This window comes from Akebia trifoliata, chromosome 3 (genome assembly GCF_017979445.1).
Source record: "Akebia trifoliata isolate Shusen 1 chromosome 3, ASM1797944v1, whole genome shotgun sequence".
Classification (NCBI taxonomy): domain Eukaryota; kingdom Viridiplantae; phylum Streptophyta; class Magnoliopsida; order Ranunculales; family Lardizabalaceae; genus Akebia; species Akebia trifoliata.
Window position 1 is genome coordinate 29,047,074 of NC_141377.1, and position 7,553 is coordinate 29,054,626.

Below are 7,553 nucleotides of genomic sequence, written 5' to 3' on the forward strand. Positions count from 1 at the left end.
GGTATTAAATTCAATCAAGTGAGACTAAAGTCAAAATTAAAGTCAATTAAGCAAGACTGAAGTCAAGATATTAAAAGTCAATCAATTAAGACTAAAGTCAAAACATTAAAAGTCAATCAAATAAGACCAAAAGTCATAATAGAGTTCTAATTAAATAATAATTCAATCTAATAGAGTTCTAACTTAAAAACAATTCTAATTAAAACACAATTCTACCTAAAATAAGTCTAACTAAAACACAACTCTAATTAAAAGAACTCTAATTAAATACTAACTCTATCCAAATCAACCCCTAAAAACATCTATAAATAGAGGTGCTCACACCCTATTTTTGTATCAAATCATAAATCCTAAGAGAAGTAGGTCTAGAAGCCCCCCTAACCTCCCATAAACCCTAGTTTTGGAGTTCCAACTCCTTACCTAACATCCCTCCTTCGATTTTAGCCTAAAGAACACCCAAAAGCCTTCAAAAAACATCCTAAAATCCGCAACAAACTTGAAGAGTTCAGATCCAAAAATAAGGAGATACCTTGCCTCGGAGATCCGAAATCAAATCCGGAGACAGAATGAAGCAAGGGAGTACGGTACAATGAACTATTTTTTGTCAGATCTGAGGGAACAAAATCCTTACTATCGGAAATGTAATGAATTTTTTATTTTTATTTTTATCTAGGTTTTTAGCAATGTGATTTATTTGGGAAGTTAGTAGAGACCGACTTTGGCCGGGGGGGGGGGGGGGTTGGTGCCTAACACCTTCCAACCCCGTAACGTGATCCCCAGACTATTTTTCTCTTTCGTAGATTAGTTTGCCTTTTTTAGAGTCAGTTTGATTCCTAGACCTTAACAACTAGGTGGCGACTCCCAAACCTCAAAGGTCAAAAGCAGATCCGCGCACCCCGCGGATCGAGGCCGCTTTCAGTGACGACTCCACTGGGGACTATTGAGGATCAAACTTGAAAAACCCCAAGCATGGGAGCATTGTTAAAATGACCTAGAATGTTTTTTTTTATTTTTATTTGTTTATTTGTTTATTTATTATTATATTTGCATCTTTGTTTTCTATTTTTTGTTCGATTATTGAGCATGTGTTTTGATTTTGAATATTTGGATTCGACACATTATTTTTGTGAGTTAATCAAGGATCATCTAAGGTGATCCTAAATAATGCATGGTTTCAGGATGGTTGGGTTTATTGAAGATAATATTATGATTGTTGGACCATACGTTTGATTTTTTTATTACATGTGCAGATCTATTTATAAAAAAAAAAAAAAATTTATTATTATTTTTTTAGGGTGTGTGCAATTGATCCATGGATAGCATTTTCTTTTCTTAGTTTTTTTTTTAAATAAAAAAGATGTGTGATTAGTCTGTTTTTTATAAAGAAATAAAATAAATTTTTTTAGAAGCTGTGCTGTCCATTGGCAGCAAGAAAAAAAGTAGCATAAAAACATAAGAAAAAATCAAAAAAGAAAAAGAAAAAGAAGGCAATTTGATAGTGTGCTGTTAGCAACAGCAACTATCCATAGTGTTCAATAAAAGGGGGTGTGTCATTAGTAAAACGAAAACTGCTTTAACCCACACACCTTCATCTTCTTAATCGGTTTTTTCCCATTTTCATCGTTTTTTTTTTCAGCAGAGACTGATCTAGTCTCTCAGTCCGATCGGTTGAAGTCAGTCCAATCGATTGAGAACTCCATATTAATCACCGATTTCTCGTGATTTAGAGTTTACAACCGTTAGTTCTTCTTGAAACCGACTGTAGTTCAAACGATTTAGTCAAGAGAAAATCGATCTTTCTCTCGCCTATCGAAGAAAGAGTACAAGGTTGCTGTTTTGATCGGCGATGGACTTGTAATTCGACATAAAAGAGTAGGATCTCGATTCTTTTTTTTTTTTTAAAGAGAGAACACAGGATTTGTGGATTCCCCTTTGAAAATCTGATTTGGTTATTTGGGTAGAGATTGTTCTTTTGAACTCAGTTGAAACTTAATTTTTTAAGAAGGGCTTAATCCCGATTTCACTTTGTTTGGAGGTGTATCTGAAATTAAAGATCAAATGGTTGAGTGTGCTCTCGTTCAATTACCTCTTGATCAGACTGTAACGATGTCGATGCCGATCTCCGTCTCAAAATCTCTCTTCTTTCTCTTAACCTTCAAGAATAACTTGCAGTCTTCGTTATCGTCTCTTAGCAACTATCACCAATGGTGCAAGTTAGCACCAACAAGGCTGCTTTGTTTTTCTTCGTCATCGCTATTTTCACAATGGTCTCTGTTTTGGCTCAGTATGGAGAGATAGCCCAATCGCCAGCACCATCGATGGATAATGGAGCTGGTTTTACGGGAGCTGTTATCTACTCGTCTCTTCTTCTCTCTATTTTAGCTTTTTTGAAGCAATGAGGAGTGATGGTTGTTCTTCGAATATATAGATTCGGGGCGTTTTATTTATTTTTATATTTTACCGTTTGATTTTAGTCGTCTTTATGGAGTCTATTTTGTTATTTATATTTTGTCCTCAGATGGTATTATGGCACAATAAAGTTTTAAAAAAAATAAAATAAAATAAAAAAACAGAAATTTCAAATCCTTAAGAAAGAGAGGAAAGAAGAGAGTGAATGAGTACTGTTAACATGTGGCTGAGGAGAGAATAAAAGAAAAACCTTTTATTTTTATTTTTTTAATAATATCTTACTCATATGTTATTGTTGCGTTTTTTATTTAGAAAAATCTGCTTTATGAATTTGTTATTCAAGATTTTTTGATTTTTTTGAATGGACTACGTCTTTGAAAGACCAAATTTTTGTTTTGTGAATTTTTTACTTAACAACGTGGGACCCACATCTTAATAAAAAAATAATGAGTTAATACTTATGTGCTGCCAGCAACATGAGTTAAAAAAAAATTGAATTGAAACTCAATTTATGAGCTATGCTATTATGACTTAGTAAGATTTGAATCTTACTAGGTATCATTGGGTCCACTTGGAACATCAAATTAAAAATTTTGATGCCGCGGCCTTTTAGATTTTGTAAAAGACAAAAAAAAAAAAAAAAAAACCTCAGATTTTAAAAATAAAATTAATCTTAATCGTCGATATTGAAAGTGGGTGGCTATAATTTTCCAATTTGAAATTTGAAATCCAACGTGAAAATTGAACATTTTTAAGATTCTTAGAATTTTATCCTTTATAATTGTATACTTTATCATAGAATTTCGACTCTAAATTTGACATTTTGATGGAATTTCTTTGCCACCCATTTTCAAAACTTTGGATCTAAGTTTTATTTATTTATTTATTTTTTTAATTTTATTTTCGGATCCACATTTTTTCCATCAAATCTAAAAGGCCATGGCATTGGATTATCGATCACGTGAGCCTAATGACTCTTCGTAAAATTTGAAATCTTAAGGTGTTAATCAAGTAACCGAAGTGCTCATTGAGAATTTTGTCGAATACCAAATTTAATTTTTCAAAAAATAATTTTTTTTTTGCCTATCTCAATGTTTGATCAATGATCGATATTGTTTCCGTATTATCTTAATGGATTGAGTATCGTTGCTCTCTTTTTACTACGTTGATTGATTTCCTATCTGATATGCTATGATCATGATTGATATATATTTTGATGTGCATACCTTATTCTTGATCTTGATGCTTTGGATATTCATGCTGTATGATCATATTTTTCTAATATCCATATTGATGATTTGATTTGGCCCACGGGCCCACTTGTTTGAAAAAGGTCCCGGGCACACCCCACCCTGTTTTGTACACACCACGTGCACGTTTACTATTTTGCGCACTTACACGTCCCATATAGCCAACGTGGCACTAGTGCGTGGCCCGGTCTCTTCGGAGATGCGACGTCATTCATGAAAATCACAACTCCAGTCACGTACCTTAGGGTATATCAAACTGGGGGCATCAATACCGTCTGATCAGGTGATTCTGAGAAGTATATTGAGGCACCCAGGCTGGAGCGACCTGAGCCTTTGACCTATTGTGAGCCACATAATCACATGTCCCGATTGCCAACGTAGTACTAGTACGTGGTTGGTCCCCTCATGGGATGCCAAACCATTTATGAAAACTACAACTCTTGATTCGTACCCATAGGTATGTAAAAGATAATCTGAGTATATCAATTGCACTTCTTGGTCAAAATCGGTGCCTAAGCAAGATCTTGCCCCGCTGTACCCTACTGTACGAGGGGGATAGACTACGTCTATTCTAGACGAGAGGTATTTAAGTGGGCCCTTGCTCAGCATTGTGTGCCACCTCTCAACTGGAGATCAAACTGGCTGTTTTTTACTTCAGAGAAGTGAGTTGAGGTTTTAGATTATTACCTATACGGTATATCAAACCAAGTCACTACGTTTCGAGAGGTATATAGGTGTGCTTGGACAAGGGTGGCCAGATAAATTGCATTGCACGCAGTAAACCTAGAGTCTAAAAGCCTTCCTATAGGTCACGACCCGAACTGACTATGGGTGTTCCCGGGTTACTTTAATCAATCCAACCAACAGGTAAATGGGCGGACCGATCCAGACTGTTCCAACTAAACCCACTATATCGGTCTGACCCAATCGGTGAAATGTACCGATCAATTTGAACCAATTAAACCAGTTGGCCCAATTGACAAATGGATCAAACTGATCAATACCAAATCAGTTGGACTAATTGGTTTCACTTTTAAAGATCCAGACCATTTTGTATAGAAAGATTCGATCTTAGGATCAAATTAATTTGTCTAATCAAAGACTCAATCCCAATCAGGGGTAGACCCGCGTCTAACCTTTCTCACTTTCTTGGTCACTATAGACTTATAGTGCATTTGGATTCGATATTTTCCACTGGACTTGAGTTATTCTATATCGAAACTTTAATCATGTGGTTAAGAGTCAAACCTTTAGAGTCAATGGTTAACCTTGGTTTACTTCCAATCAGGTGATAATTGGTCCTAAACGTTCTAAGCCTCCATCTGTACCACTTTGGGTCTGTGAAAATAGTCGTCTTTCCAGAATACCATTGCCAAGTAGTCAGTCTTTACCACGAGAAGAAACGAGTACCATGGATGAAGCTGCACTCCGTCATATTTTAGAATCTTTTCAAACACAGATTATTGCTTCTGTCCAAACACAAATTGAATCCCTGAAAATTGAAAAGGGAAAAGATAAAGCTATAGAACCTCAGGATGTGTTTGACCTCGTTGAAAACCAAGAAGATGATCAGTTACACGTCGACCCTGTCCTAGCTCATCGAATAACTCAGGTTGAAACTGCTTTGAAGAATATTAAAGACCTTGACGATCTTACTCTTGGATTAGGGGCAACGACCTTGTTTCCCACGGTCCGTCTACCAGAGAAGTTCACAATGTCAGATATGGAGAAATTTGACGGTATTGGATGCCCTAGGACTCACTTAAAAGTATATGTTGGCATCATGCAATCTCAGGGTTTGAGTGAAGAACAGATGGCACAACTTTTTCAAAGAACCCTTACAGATCCTGCCCTACGCTGGTTAATGTCATTGGACTCGTCTCGGGTAAGAACATGGCATGAATTGATGAAAGAGTTTATTGGTCGATATTCATTCAACACGGATATTGAACTCACAAGAAGAGATCTAGAAACTACTAAATAGAAATCCGGGGAAACTTTCACTAAGTTCATTGCTCGATGGAGAGTTAAAGCCGCTCAATTGTAGGATCGACCTCAAGAGAAGGAACAAATCAAGATTATCCTTAGGAATCTCACTCTAAATTATGTCAAGTACTTGATGCCTCAGTACCTTCCTACTTTTCAATCCCTTCTTGAGGTTGGGAATCAAGTTGAGGATGCCTACTCTTCGGGACTTTTTGGTAACTCGTCTGAGTCAAAACCCAAACATTTTAAACATAATATCAATTCCTTACAAGTGGCCAACACCTCCTTCTCACTATCTCCTCAAGCTACTCAGTCTTCACAAGCTAAGCCTAGAAAGACAGTTTGCCAATCTTGGAATGTCCTTTAGTGTTGCTTATCAAAAATTGATGAAAAGGGGATTGCTGACACCTTTACAACCTAAGCATTTGCCTAATCCTCTTCCCCCAAATATGGATAATGGACAATTCTGTGAATTCCATCAGATGCCTGGTCATGTTCTTGACAGGTGTATTACTCTCCGACATGCTATCCAAGACCTTATTGAGCAAGGAAAAGTCACCATACCCACTCTTACTACTCCCAATGTGAATACTAACCCTTTGCCTACCTTTCAAAATCAACCCCCTCCTACTCTGAACTTAATATCCATATCCAAACCCAAATCAGTTGACCCAGTTTCCTTTATTCACCCAATTGATTTTAACAGTGCGTTCACTCCAGGCCAGAATGAGCTCAATTAGCCTAAGGCAGTGGTAGAACTAAATAACATAAAGATTATTGAAGCAACGGGTTGTCCCGCATACGACAGGCTTGAATCAGAATACGAAGAGATAGTAAAAGCAGCAAGTTCAAGTCATCCATCGAAGATAACTGAAGTGGCATAGACTCTAGAATTGTGTCCCTCCATTCATAATGATGTCGTCTTAGTTTTTTTAGCTTCAGTTGCGTCAGTCTTTAAATTCAGTTAGTCATCTTTATTTTTGGATTTTAGTTAGATTTGTCAATCTATGTTCTTTTCAATTCCAATAAATAAAGAAGCTTTTGATTATCCTGTGTGCAATAATGATGTGAACATAAAATCTAAAATGAGAAATGACTTCAAGCTCACTAATCAAATTTGATAAATATTGGAATTAAAGAGTACACTCAAGAGGTGCAAATTGGTGATACATTATCCTCAGGAGAACATGAGAGAATCGTAAACTTACTTGAGAAATTCAACAATATTCTTGCATGGTCTCATAAGGATATATGGATGGATTACACAAAAACATAGATCAAGTTAAGAGTGATTTCAAAGTCAAAGATTATCGATCAAAAATGATATAGTTGAAAGCATCGACAAAGACGCTAAGACTTACAAGTGGATCTACCATGTTTCTCACTCAAAACAGGAGAATTTCATTCATAAGAGAATAAAAGATTTTCTCGAAGTTTTAGAAGAGTTGAATAGTCAGAAAACTCAATCATACTCGATTTCACAAAAGAAGACTGAAGAATATTCATTTTCAAAAGAAGACCTTACTCGACAGAGCAATCCATATATCAAATTCTTAAACTTTGACCAAGTCGAGCAGCATTCATCAAAGGAGGCCTCCTTTGGTCGAATCATTTTCCTGTCTTACCAAGAAAAATACAACCTTCTAGCCCCTCGCAGTCTTTAAAAAATCAATAGCCTCTTCTTTCTAAACTACACCAACCAACCTCGGGAGGGATATCTTAGCATGAACTACGTTTTACCTGATCTCAAAAGAAAAAAAAAATATTTGGGGTACGTAAGCAACCTGAGAAGTTACTTTAGACCCGGTCATACAAAGAATAAGGGCATTTTGTTAAGAAAAATGTCATCTAAAAAGAAAATCCCCTATTGAAAGGTTCAAAAGAAAAAAAATGCCAAACTAAGGGCAT